Source organism: Crinia signifera, chromosome 1, assembly GCF_055691185.1.
Source record: "Crinia signifera chromosome 1, ASM5569118v1, whole genome shotgun sequence".
Taxonomy (NCBI): domain Eukaryota; kingdom Metazoa; phylum Chordata; class Amphibia; order Anura; family Myobatrachidae; genus Crinia; species Crinia signifera.
Window position 1 is genome coordinate 258,125,456 of NC_139217.1, and position 14,815 is coordinate 258,140,270.

General features: G+C 45.0%; 1 long non-coding RNA gene across 1 annotated transcript in view; it reads left to right on the forward strand.

Moving 5' to 3' along the window:
- Nucleotides 1-1,734: 1,734 nt before the first annotated feature.
- Nucleotides 1,735-14,815, forward strand: part of LOC146073730 (uncharacterized) — a 44,059-nt gene continuing 30,978 nt past the window's right edge. Inside the window, exon 1 of the long non-coding RNA XR_014473300.1 lies at nt 1,735-1,871. This is a non-coding gene — a long non-coding RNA (uncharacterized LOC146073730). The remainder of the gene's footprint in view (nt 1,872-14,815) is intronic.

Here is a 14,815-nt window from a genome sequence, read left to right on the forward strand (position 1 = left end):
CTGTATAAAGTATTTTTTTTTCTGCACTACATACACACTACACACTACATACCCCCCGTGTTGAAATAAAGTTTGTACCCCCCCTACACTATACACGTGTTGAAACATTACACTTACAGAAACACAAAAATAAAAATGGCATCCCAAATGTCAGCCAAAATGTCATCCCAAATGTCATCCCAGTCATCCAGAAGAATGTATTCAGCGGAGGAGGCATATGCCATGCTTGCCTCTGACTCTGACACAGCCAGTGATGCAAGCGGGGAATTTGAAGGATTCGTCTTAAGCTCCTCTTCCTCCTCTGGTGATGTTTCTGCGTATGTGCAGGCGCATGGGTGCGTGCACCACGGCGACCTTTCGGGTCGCTAGGTGCACGCACCCATGGCAGCGAGGGGGGGCGGAGATGGGCAGGGAGCGCCGGGCTGCCCCATTACCATATGGGAATGCCCAGTGTTCCATGGGTGTTTCCATGAGAACGCTGGGCGTTCTCATGGTAATGAGGCAGTGACGCGGGTGTGTGGGCCGGGTAGCTGACATCACCGGATGTCAGCTGCCAGCCCATATCACGCCAGCGTGCACGCATATATACGCAACTGAAAAGTCACTTATATATGCGTGCACGCTAAACATCATTCAATGGTCGGTGACCATCGAATGATGTGGGCGGACACCCCAGCAAAGCGAATGGATGTTTATGTAAAACATCTATTCGCTGCTGTGCGGGCGAAGCCGCACTTTGCTGGGGCGGCGGGGGGGGGGGGGGGGGTGTGCGTTCGCCGGGCGGGGTTTGGTGGACTCGCAAGGCTGCGAATTCGCAGCCTTGCGAATCAACCCGAATAACCCCCATAGATTATGACATACTAGGCTACTTCATGCCTATGTCTTACTGAGGTCTTCCCTGCATTCTATAAACTCCTGGTGGTCACAGTGGCTGAAAGTGGTTCTACGCAATGTTATATTATGGCAAGAGATCCCATATACCCCCATACACCCCCATATACTGCCATACACCTCTATTACCACTATAAACCCCCATATTACCTCCATATACCCTCATATTCTGAGCCATACACCCCCAGATCTATACACCGGCCACATTGTCACCTCTTCCCCATACCTGGAGGTGTATCTGGCTGTGGGACCGTGGTCAGTTATACACATTATTCTCCACTTGCTGATAGACCAGTGATGCTGTACATACACCGATGTGCACCATTGGCTGCTGGGGATCCTGTCCTGTCCAACAGATTTGTATTGGATCATTGGATAGGATTGTCTACTCATTGGACAAATACAGGGCCTAATTCAGACCCAATTGCAGGACAAATTTGTTCTCAAAATGGGCAAAACCATGCTGCACTGCATGTGGGGCAGATGTAATATGTGCAGAGAGAGTTAGAGTTGTGCCTCTCTCCCCAGCTCAGTACATAGGGGGTGATTCAGGTTGGTTTGCAAAAGCAAACTCCTTTCATGGACAAATCCATGTACACTGCAGGTGGGGCTGATGAAACATGCCCAGAAAGTTAGATTTGGGTGAGATATTTTGTTTCTGTGCAGAGTAAATACTGGCTGCTTTATTTTTACTCTGCAATTTAGATTTCAGTTTGAACACACCCCACCCAAATGTAATTCTCTCTGCACATGTTACATCTGCCCCACCTGCAGTGCATATGGTTTTTCGTATTAGAGAGAGATTCTGCTTTTGTGAGCCAACCTGAATTAGGCCCATAGTACTGAGCAGCGTGTGCTGATCTGGGGAGAGAGGCTGTTGCAGTGGCAGTTGGTTTCCACTCTCCGTGCAGCGGAGGAGGGGGGAGCAGGACTCAGGCCCCTCCAACAGACCCAGACATAGGCAGAAATGACAGCAAAAAGTAATGACTGATCTGAGTGTGACACTGTATGTTACTGAGGAACACTGTAACAGTGGCCGGGGAGATGTGACCATGGTTATCTATTATACAGGGCACAGACCTCTGGGGTGACATGTTATACCTACAGTAATGTCATACTTGCCTACCCTCCCGGAATGGCCGGGAGGGTCCCGCAAATCGGGTCCCCCTCCCGGCCCCCCGGGAAGGTGGGCAAGTCTCCCGCATTGTAGCAACAGCCCCTGCTCCCCCCTTCCCTGTGGTAAAAATGTCTGAATTTTGCGGGTCCGCGGAGAGGGGGTGGGGCTAAAATGACAGGAATCGTGGCATTTTGCGTCATTTTAACCCCTTCCCCTATCCACGGACCCGATAATTAATGTGGCTGACGGTCGTGGGGGGTGGGGCTTGGTGACGCCAGCCTCGCCCCACCCCCAAAACGAAGCCTTGTCCAGCCCTGCTTGAACTCCTCTCTCCGGGCTTCTCCCAGGTATGAGTACTGTACAGTAGGGGGATGTTACACCTTGTTACACATGATCTCTTTACATGTTGTATGTAGCAGGATTGTGTTCAGCATTAGCAGCGTCTTATGGCGTCGCGGTTATCAGTACCAATAACTATAACACTGTGCGGCTGAGTCGGAGCCTTTATGTCACATTGTGCGGCTGTAAAAGGCGTTAATGAAATCAACACAATTGCTGGCTATATAAATTAGCAACACTTGCTGGATGTGTGTCTGTGTAGGAGTGCGCCAGCAGCGCGTGCGCCAGGGTTGTGTCACACACATCACACGCACGCACGGACTGTTATTGTACAAGGTTTTATTGTAATTTGGTTATCGATAGATAGATAGATAAATATCCTATCTATAATTATGTACAATATTTAAAAATTTCCATATATACAAATATATACAAATATATACGAATATATACAAATATATACAAATATATACAAAAATACACAAAGGTATACACTGTCCATCTCACCGCCGATCTGCAGCAGTGCGGATATATATATACAGTCTGATGATAGCATAAGCATCAACATTATGTTGTTATAGGGGTCAAATCCCTCCAGTTCTGTGTGCCCGGTGCCAGGCGCCACTGTGCCGCTCGCTGGGCCAACACTTTCTCCTCCGGTGTCATCGTGTTCCACATCGGACACCTCCAGCTCCTCCTCCTTCTCAGATATGGGGGTCAGTCTAGGTGTAAACCTATGGCGCTTGAGCCATCTTCTCCTTCTGTGGCTAAACGCCGGTCGTGAGGAAATGATCTTCCATAAGATATATCCCTGATCTTCAATTGTGAAATCGCCGTCTCTATCGCAGACATCGGCATTCTGGGATCTTCCACGGACTGTTATTGTACAAGGTTTTATTGTAATTTGGTTATCTATAGATATATAGATAGATAGATAGATAGATAGATAAATATCCTATCTATAATTATGTACAATATTTACAAATTTCCATATATACAAATATATACAAATATATACGAATATATACAAATATATACAAATATATACAAAAATACACAAAGGTATATACTGTCCATCTCACCGCCGATCTGCAGCAGTGCGGATATATATATACAGTCTGATTAGCCAGGATAGCATAAGCATCAACATTATGTTGTTATAGGGGTCAAATCCCTCCAGTTCTGTGTGCCCGGTGCCAGGCGCCACTGTGCCGCTCCCTGGGCCAACACTTTCTCCTCCGGTGTCATCGTGTTCCACATCGGACACCTCCAGCTCCTCCTCCTTCTCAGATATGGGGGTCAGTCTAGGTGTAAACCTATGGCGCTTGAGCCATCTTCTCCTTCTGTGGCTAAACGCCGGTCGTGAGGAAATGATCTTCCATAAGATATATCCCTGATCTTCAATTGTGAAATCGCCGTCTCTATCGCAGACATCGGCATTCTGGGATCTTGCAGGTGCAGCGCACTGCACATCATCATCGTCATCACAGCACTTGCTAAGACAACAGCCCATCTTCACGGAGAACTTCTTCCTTCATCCAGTTCTTGTGAAGATATGAGCCCAAAGCCAAACAGCTCAGACTATGTGATCAGTAGTGCATTGTGACATCATCGCTCTGTGACATCATCGCTCTGTGACGTCATCGCTCTGTGACATCATCACTCTGTGAAGCCCCAGAGCTATTCACATGTTCACAGATGGCTAAAATCCTTTTGATGGTTTCGGAGGATAGCGATCTGTGGTAGTTTTGCAAATTATCTTGCAGATTTGCACGGGGTGGGTTCTGTCTGGATGATGGCTATCTACTTAGATTAGCAATCCGTGCTGAATAAGGCCCTATGTCCCACAAATTATGCCCCGCACAGTATTGCCCCGCACATTATGTTGCATACAGTAACATACCTCCCAACATGACTCATTGCAGGAGGGACAAAACTGCTCTGTTCCTGGACTTCCTTGCCAGTGGCAGTTGCAGCCCCACAGCTGCAACTGCCACTGACAAGCAGGGGCGGATCCAGGATAAAATGACAGGGGGGGCACCATGATAAAAGAGGGTTTGGGTTGGGGGAGGGCGGTGTCAGTGGTGCCAGTGTACATGCTAAGAGAGCGGCAGAGAGAGGGTGGGAATGGGATTAAAAATAGGCCCTGGTATTTAAAGTACGCAGGCCCACCATGGCGACAAAAGTGAAGGATGTAGTTGTGCGTGCGCCGAAGGCGCGCTCCGGAAAAGGGGTGTGGCCACTCAACAGGGGTGTGTCCTTGAGTGTAGTCTACAACACCATAAACAACTTCTACATCGTATGCAACAATATACCAGACCCCATTATACTTCTCCCTTACACATGATGCCAAATGGAATGAGCCAAAATTCCCATAATTACACACGGATTGAGCCAAAATTCACCGAATGCCACACGGATTGAGCCAGAATTCACATAATGGCACACAGATTAAGCCAAAATTCACAATACGCTTCATAAACAGGGACATTGTCCACCAAAGGCGTGCATTAAACATTTACACCATAATGTCCATTACACATTAAGTTACACGCCATTATGTCCATTATGTATTATGCCAAACACCATAATGCCTATTAAAAATTATGCTACATAAGTGATGCTTATCTACATGCTCATTGCCAAGGGTTCCATGCTCATTGCCAGAGGTTCCATGCTCGTTGCCATGTGGGATTACATGTTCAATGCTAAGGGGGAATACATGCTCCCGGCAAATGGGGGACAGCCGCCGCCAGGCAGAAGTGAAAGCCACTGACAGTGGCAGAGCCTGGCTGTATTCAGAGCACTGCAGAATACCCCTTTCTCACCAGAAAATGCATTCCCAGGTTGGCCCCTTTTACACCAGCCTAGTCCCTGCATTTTCTGGGGTGAGGGGCATAGGCGTGCGCAGCCCATTTTCTTAGGGGGTGCACCATTGGAGGGGCGTGTTCACCACGCCTACTGGGCGTGTCCATCAAAGCATACTGGGCGTGTCCATCACTGCCTACTGGGCATCAATGCAAACTAAATAGGTGACTTTTTTATGTATATGGGCTTCAGGATTAATTATTCCCATCACACACACACCAGAAACAGGGACAGTGCACGTCGAAAATTTACACAGTAATGGCCATTACACATAATGCCACACACCCTAATGCCCATTACACATAATGCCACTCACCCTAATGCCCATACACATAATGCCACTCACCATAATGCCCATTACACATAATGCCACACAACATAATGCCTATCACACATAATGCAATACACAGTAATGCCCATTCCACATAATGCCACCCAGCATAATGCCCATTTCACATAATACCACACACCATAATGCCCATCACACATAATGCCACACACAGTAATTGACATTGCACATTATGCCAGGGCTTGACAAATTTTTGTAAAATAGGGATAATAGGGATTTCATAGTATACCACATGCCATTATGCCCAACACACGTTATGACACACACCGTAATGCCCAATACACATTATACCAAACACTGTAATTCCCATTACACATTATGCCACAAACTGTAAGGCCCATTACATATTACGCCTCACACTGTGATGCCCATTACATGTTGCACCTCACACTGTGATGCCCATTACACATTACACCTCACACTATGATGCCCCTTACACATTGACTCAGACCACTATGCCCATTACTCCTCATACCGTGATGCCCATTACACATTATGCCTCACACCGTGATGCCCATTGTACATTATGCCAGAATGCCCAGTACACATTATGACACATGCCATAATGCCCATTACATATTATACCACACATTGTAATGGCTATTACATATGATGTCACATAAGTGTCGCTGGGGGACCCACACGCTGTACACCCTTCACCCATTTAATTCTACTCACCTCATCATCGGTCCGGCAGAGCAGCGGTAAAGACCACTGGGAAAATGGCTGCATGGTGACCCATATTCACATTACACAGCATGTAGTGACCCATAATCACATTACACAGCATGCAGTGACCAGTGTTCCCTCTAAGCTGTGCGCGCGCACACAACTCGCCGAGCCCGCGCACAGACATTACAACTGAGTGCACAAAGGTTAAAATCTTGTTTTAGTGTGCCACGAGTTTAATAAGGTTGAAAATCACTGCTATAGTCTATATGTGTGGTGTGTGAAGTCTGTAAACATTCAAATTGCTTTATTAACTCAACAGAACTCGAAACCTAGGCCTGTATACGTTATGTGACGCACAAAAATGTACATTTCCTTCCAAAGTTGCACAGCCAATATCTTTTTCTGCACAAAGCCTTCGTAAAATTAGAGGGAACATTGCTTTCATGTGATGTGTTGTTCACACAAAAAATTCAACATCTATGATAATTGAGCTGGATCTGACGTACACTTTACCCCTAAAAGGAGATATCCAAATATTGGGACTACCACCTGTTGCTATATATCCAATGGGAGTGTAATGTACCTTTTTTAATACTATTCATTTCATTACATGTTGCAATTGATGCGATATATTTTATTGTTGTTTATTCAAATAAATTTATTACATTTATAATTATCCAATTGTCTGGCACTCTCTGGGTGTGTGTGATTAGTCATACACACTCCCCATTTCTCCTATTGTGTCTACCTATTGCAAATCATCCAATTTGCTAATTGGGAGCAGCCATATGTGAAAATCGTTATAGATTCCCTAATTCCAAGGGTGAATTATTGTAGTGTTTGCGCCCGATGTGGTTTTTTGTTTAAAACTGGTTGTTTAGTTACATACAGCAGGGGTTCACCAGTGTGACCCTAAACTCCTAAGCCATAGTTACTACCGATTGCAATATTTGCCCCTGATGAAGTCATGATTTGACGAAACCCGTTGGCCCTTCTATCTGTGATCAAGAATTATCTGAATTGAGCAATTACCACTGATGTTCACCAATTGTGTATCTGTGATACCCTAATAAGGGTTTTTCTTTTAATATTGTACATTATGTATATGTGTACTTTTTATATTTTATATTAAATATACTATTTTTCTAAGTGACATTTATTGTTCATTAGCGCACTCTGATCCCCCTTTTTTTCCTATATATATATATATATATATATATATATATATATATATATATATATATATATATAGTCGATGTCGGTCTGACACTCCGATATAACAGCGTATTAGCTGCAGCCGGTGCCCTCACAGAAACAATACATACAGAGGCTGGAGGTGCGGCACTCAAGACTTTATTGATCACAGAAACAATACATACAGAGGCTGGAGGTGCGGCACTCAAGACTTTATTGATCAGTATCTAAACCTCGAGTGCCGCACCTCCAGCCTCTGTGTATATATATATATATATATATATATATATATATATATATATATATAATGTGTGTGTCTGTATGTATATAAAAATATATGTGCCTATGTATGTAAATGTAATGGACAAAAAGCTTCATTTATATTTTAGGTATTAGAGAGACCATGCCCATTTACCAGAACAGGTCACACCAATTTATGAGACCACGCCCACTTTTCCGGGAGCCCTTTAAAAAAAACTTGAGATGTCTTACCAAATCTCTCACTTTCCGAATCTCTCATCCTACTAAATTTCACCCCTGATATTTATTGCTGTTTATTTATACATACTGTATATACAGCTGAGCCCTGTTTTGTGACCTCCCCCTTGGTAAAGCCCTTTAAAAAGGCTTTACCAACGTGTAAACGGGGCTGATCCAGCAATTTACTGGGTACCACTGTAGTGGAAATGTGTTTTAAACCCAGGTCAACCCGGTATCGATCCAGATACAAATTACCGGGTCTGACCCAGGTTGCTAGTATTACATGTAGATTATGCAGTGCTTATATTTACCTACTAATGATCTACTGTCTCTTTTCAGATCACTTTATTTTTTAAAAAGAAATAACATCAGTGTGCCCAGTGTTCTTTATAGAGAAATGGGAAATGTTCACTATTATTGAAACACTCATTTCCTCAGTTAAAGTGTCAGATCATTATCTTCTGACAATAATACCGCTTTCACTCCAGAAAATGAAGGGACTTACCTGGGAAATGGTCCCGGTTTGGCCCCTTTCACACCTTTCACACCACCCTTGTCCCTGCTTTTTCTGATGGGGGGGGGGGGGCAGCGGGCAATGGGCAGCGGGGTCCAGATTGCGGGGATCTGTGCAGCAGCTGGACGCTGTTAACGCTATTTGCCGGGAAGCGAGGCAGGAAGCTCTGGATTTGAAAACATATTTAAAAGACTGGCCGGACGCTGATGGGCTGAGAATGTCTCGACAGTCTTTTCTAATTCAGCGGCGCTTCCCGCCCCACTGCGTATCCAGACAGTCTTTTCAATATGTTTTTAAATCCAAAGCTGCCCAGCAAATAGCGCTACAATCTCCCAGCCGCAGCTGCCCGGATCCCGGCAGTCTGGACCCCACTGCCCAGACCTGGGTAAGTACCTTTCAGACCAGCCAGTAACCTGGGATGGTCGTGGGAGTAACCCTGCTACCTAGCAGGGTTGAAATCCTGGCAAAATTTCCCAGGAATTTGTCTGGGAACCTTGCACACCAGCGCTAGTCATGGGTTGTTCAAGGGGCCTATGCCGGAAATTTTGGCAGATGTGGAAGGGTTATTAGTAGCATTAGTGTGTACAAAAATTTGAGCAATGCGGAGTGTTCACTGTTGTTACAGCAGTTGCTCCCACATTTGGGATGTCACCAATTGCTATATCATATACTCTATAATCTAGTGCAAGGATCTTCATTGTTTGTGGCCCAAGGTCACTAGATATACAGAGGTATCAAATACAATTTAGCTGTGCAGGGCTGTAAGCCACATTGATGATCCAGTAGCAAGCAGCGTGAGCTGTTATAGTAACAGTGCTATTATACGAAGTGTCTTCTATCCACTACCCTAACAAGGGCTGTGGAAGAGGACTTCCTGTGTATCTATAGTAAATAATAACTTCACATTCCTATCAGGTGCGCTAAGAGTGTGCTACACCGATAGCCGGCGCGTGCTTCGCATAAGCTTTGTCAGGGGAAGACAGAGTCATGACTAGTGCTGTGGCATTCATAGGGGTGTGGATAGCACCTACTGTCCACCACCTCCATCTCCCTAGCCTACACTATTGGTATTGATATCTTATCTATTAACATTGGCAGCCTTTAAAGCATAGTTGACCTGGGTTTCTTGAGTAACTCATGCACCAGTGAGCACACTGAGTGAAAAAAATCTGTGGCTCCTGTGGACTTACTTCACTGTTTCTCACATAGGGACCCATTTATCATGGATTGCAATGCGATATAGGCGGAATGTTACCTCCCAGGATCACACCTATTGGCAGGATAAATCACCCCTGATGCGCTGGGACAGGGCTCTGAAATGAGCCAGGCGTTGGGTGGTCTGTGCATGCACTTTAGCGCTGACCACCCACAACCCCGCTGACCGCACTGCCCTGGCAGCAGTGCGATCCGTAGCACATAGGCAACACTGGTCTACCGCCATTTCAGAATAGCGGTAGCCCAGGGATGCAAAGCGCTGTTGCACAATGTTGATACATTGGGCAGCTTCGCAACCCCCATAGTAACCTATGGGGGATGCGACCATCGGCGGTAAAGGAGGGATCGCAGCAGGGATTGGAGATTCCTGCTGCAATCCCTCCATGGTACATTCTAGTGATAATATTTGCTGTTAACCCCCGAAAAATCGTTATTAGGCCACCCCACATACCCCACACTCATTTTAGTACTAATAAAGCCTTTATCTCACTAATGCCTTATATATTAAGGTCAATTTTTGTTATCTCCACCTAGAGTCTTTTTATTACACCCCTGATGAAGTCCAAGTGACGAAACGCATCGGTTTTTGTGATGACTGAAATCTTGACTCCATATGAATTATTGAATGAAACAACGCTGTAATTCTTCTTACCTTGCTGATTTTTTTTATAAATTGTATAATTGTCTTGTGACACTTAAGCAAGTGATTAATTACCATCTAAATCTAAGGTGGTGAGGAGGCGCACTCTATAACATGAGGAGGCGCTCTCTATATCCTTGTTGTGTATGTTGTTCCTCTTCCCCCACTAACAGGGGGGATTTATAGAGTTGATGCCAAAAAACACTTATCCTAGCGCAGTGAAAGGGTTATTTATATATATATATATATATATATATATATAGGTACAGGATGGGTGCGGCACTCAGCTTTCTCAAAGAAACACGACAATACAGTGTCTTGGTGATCAACGTTTCAGTGCTCTCTTTATTGGCACTATCGTCATATCCTGACGATAGTGCCAATAAAGAGAGCACTGAAACGTTGATCACCAAGACACTGTATTGTCGTGTTTCTTTGAGAAAGCTGAGTGCCGCACCCATCCTGTACCTACAATTCGCTGCACCATCAGCTGTGAAGGCACCAGCGCCAGTACTCTCCTGCAGCTCGGAGTGCCGGTCCAACTGGATCCTATATATATATATATATATATATATATATATCAATCACCTCCAGAGGACTGACACTCTTGCCTTTTTGTGTTTAAGCTCATACGCCTGGTGCCTTCAATGCTGATGTAGATATAGATGTAGAAGAGAGAGCGGCACTCTTTAGGACTTTATATAGAAGACAGACACTTAATCCAGTGTGAATTCTACATTTCGGTTTATTAGACTAAACCGTCATCAGGAATGACGGTTAGTCTAATAAACCGAAACGTAGAATTCACACTGGATTAAGTGTCTTTCTTCTATATAAAGTCCTAAAGAGTGCCGCTCTCTCTTCTACATCGATATATATATATTTTTTTAACAAAAGCATTTTTTTGTCCTTCCTAGTACTCTTAGGGAATCAAATCGGCGCTTGATGGTTTTTTTTGGTGCAGCACTATGGCACGGAAACAAAAAATCAGCAAATCTAGAGGTATATAGCCACACTTATATATATATATATATATATATATATATATATATATATATAAAAGTGTATATAGCCACACTTAGTGGGTCATTCTAGTCTACTTGCTAAATAGCAAGTTCGGCCCCATCCCGATGGTTAGGTAATTGCGAATGTGCAAGTCCCCTTTGGGAATGGCTGCAAGTCGCTGAGCCATTTGCAGGTATCGGGGTGTGCTGGGGTTGGACGCCGGCGGGTCGGGTATCGCCCATGGGAATGCCTAGCATTTTATGATTCCCATGGGTACGCAGGCAGGACTAAGTGTTCCAGAGGCGGACGGCCCACCCTTTCTAAACTGTCTTAGTCTCTACTGACTATTATTTGTGAAGGCAGGTGAAATCATTCAATGGTTGGGGACCATTGAATGATTTCTCCTTCAGCGGTAACATGCGAGGGATGTGTCTTCGTTACACATCCCCTTGCATGGTAGTAATGGGACTTGTCGGCAGGGCTGGCTCTCTGGCACTTGGTAAGCTATGATCTTCGCAGGCACAGATAGGGGATGGACAAAGCAGAAGGCACAGACAGGGGAGGGGCAGAGAGCATGGCACAGATGGGATGGGCAGAGAGGCTGGCACAAACGGGATGAACAGAGAAGAAGTCACAGACAATGGACGGGCAGGGAGGCAGGCACAGATGGGATGGGCAGAGAAGCAGGCATAGACAGGGGATGGACAGGGAAGAAGTCACAGACAATCGATGGGCAGAGAAGCAGGCACAGACGGGACGGAAAGAGAAGCAGGCACAGACAGTGGATGGGCAGAGAAGAAGACACAGAAGAGACGGGCAGAGAAGCAGGCACAGACATGACGGTCAGAGAAGCAGGCACAGACGGGACTGGCAGAGAGGCAGGCACAGACGGGATGGACAGAGAAGCAGGCACAGATGGGACAGACAGAGAGATAGACACAGATTTCATGGACTGAGAAGCAGGCACAGACGGGACAATTTGCAGAAAATCAGGCGCTGAATATGTAAATGATCAAATTTATAAAAATCAGTAGTACTTTAGTTAAAAATAGCAGCAGACTAATGGTGTGTCTGTGTACCCACTCGCTTAGTGCAAGTTCTACCAATTGATTAGGTATCAATTGGTGGAACTTGCACTAAGTGAATTCCCAATTAGAAATGAATGAAAATTAATTAAGAACTGCGCTGATTATGTCCAGATGAATTACCATCAGAGACAATAGAATTTAATAATATAATAATAATAATAATAATAATAATAATAATAATAATGATGATATTTGGTACTTGTGGATTATCACGGCTCCCATTGCATGCCATCGCATGCCATATATAGTGGCATGCGATGCGATGCGATTTTTACCGGTTTTGACATTTTTTGACAAAATCATATACAATTGCATCGCATGCGATTTGATCGCATGCGATCGCATACGATTTTGCACTGAAAAGCATCCAAATGCATTGGAATTAGTATTAAACATGTTCATTGGCCCCCAAATGGCATTTTTGAGGCTGTACCACCCCCACTATCAACGCGAACCCGAAGCGTGGCGAGCGCAGCGAGCCCGCGAGGGGCGGCGGTACGCGTCCTACGACCTTTTCATACCCCCACTATCCACGTCGGCGTGGAGTTGAGAATAGAAAGTGTGGCGAGCGCAGCGAGCCACCGAGCCCGAAGCGTGGGTGGAACAGCCTCAAAAATGCCATTTGGGGGCCATTGAACATGTTTAATACTAATTCCAATGCATTTGGATGCTTTTCAGTGCAAAATCGTATGCGATCGCATGCGATCAAATCGCATGCGATCAAATCGCATGCGATGCGATGTGATTTTTTAGCATACGATGCCCATCGTGGGAGCCGTGATAATCCACAAGTACCTGATATTTATATAACGCTTTTCTCCCAATAGGACTCAAAGTGCTGTACCATTGTCTTTACAGCTTGAAATACAAAACAAGCTTAACAGTGGATGTCAGTGAAATGCTTGAGTAAATAGGTACGTCTTTAGTCTATTTTTAAAGGATTCTACAGTGGGGGCTTCTCGCACTGTGCGAGGAAGAGAGTTCCATAGAGTTGGAGCAACAAAGTTGAAAGCTCTATATAAGCTATATATCTTTATTTAAAATTTAATATGAATATATATATGCATTGCAGGTGGCCACCTATCATAAAAATAGGATGAAAAAAATAATATCAATACCATACTGTATACAAAATATAACCAATTGCATACATCAATGGATAACAAAGTTATAAAAGTAAAGAGTAAAGGGGTCTACACACGGGGAGATGAGCATTCTGAGCAATGCTAGCTCACTCAGCACACAGCAATGTGCCACTGAGCGATCTGTCAGGACCAGTGTTCTCCCGTGAGAACACTTGCCCGGACACCCAACGATTATAGATTTATTCAGCTTGCTAGATATTAATCAACAGGGTGATAGCGATGCTGGGGGCCATGCATCGCTATCGCTATGCCTCGACAAATAGTGATGTAGGGGCATTTTTTAAGCAATCTGGTGAGATTGCTTAGAAAATGCACAGAGATCGCTACGTGTGTAGGTCACATAAGATTGAGTTAAGGATGGACATTTATATTCTACTCACACTCAGGGGGCAATAATATGAACACTTGAGTGCATATTGATTCTCCTCCCAGGCACCTGCTCCACCACCGCTACTGATCCTCTGCTGGCAAAGGCAGCAGCATGGCAGTGATGGACTGCCGCAGCTGCTCCTGAACCTCTTTCCGGCTCCCACTCTACCATCGTCACCAATACTAGGTTGGTGGACAAAAGTCATGCATACATACACTGCTGCAGCTGCTCTAGAACAAATTGGAGTTTCTTTGCATACACTCCCCCCCCCCCCCAACTTTATAAATAGCCAGCCAGGGTCAAGGTCAGCATTCATTGGGGGGTCATCCCATCTATTCCCCTATTGCAGGTGTTTGCAGGGCATCTAGGATAGAGGCTATTAAATCTGCAGTGTGCTGCAGAGCTCTATTGGAAGAGCAGCAGTCACACTTGGATCATACTGTGAAGGTGCGTCTGTACATGCAGGTGCCCCTTCAGTGCTTGGAGCCTGGAGGCAGGCATCTCCATTGCCTCTGCGAGTTACGTCCATACTGCCCTGTTTATTGAAGCTTAGTGCATCTGGCCCTTATACCATTCTGGATCTACTGGGGATATGGTTGCTAGGTCAACAGTATGAAGGTTGACATACATTAGGTCGACCACAGGTTATGTGTGTTTGTATAATATACTGTACATATAAAAAATATAAATATTAGTATAACTAACACTTCTATGTTCACGTTCCACTGTCATAACTCACCACCTGTATGCTGTTCTAATCCCCCATCGCACACACACACACACGCACACTGCCACTCCCTGTTGCTCCCATGGAGTCCGCAAAGGTCAAGTGATGCCTCTGTGCACAGGGCATTGGTATCAGTAGTACCCCTTTGAGACTGCACTCTCATCCCAAGATATTGCCGGGTTGTTACGTCACTACTGGTGT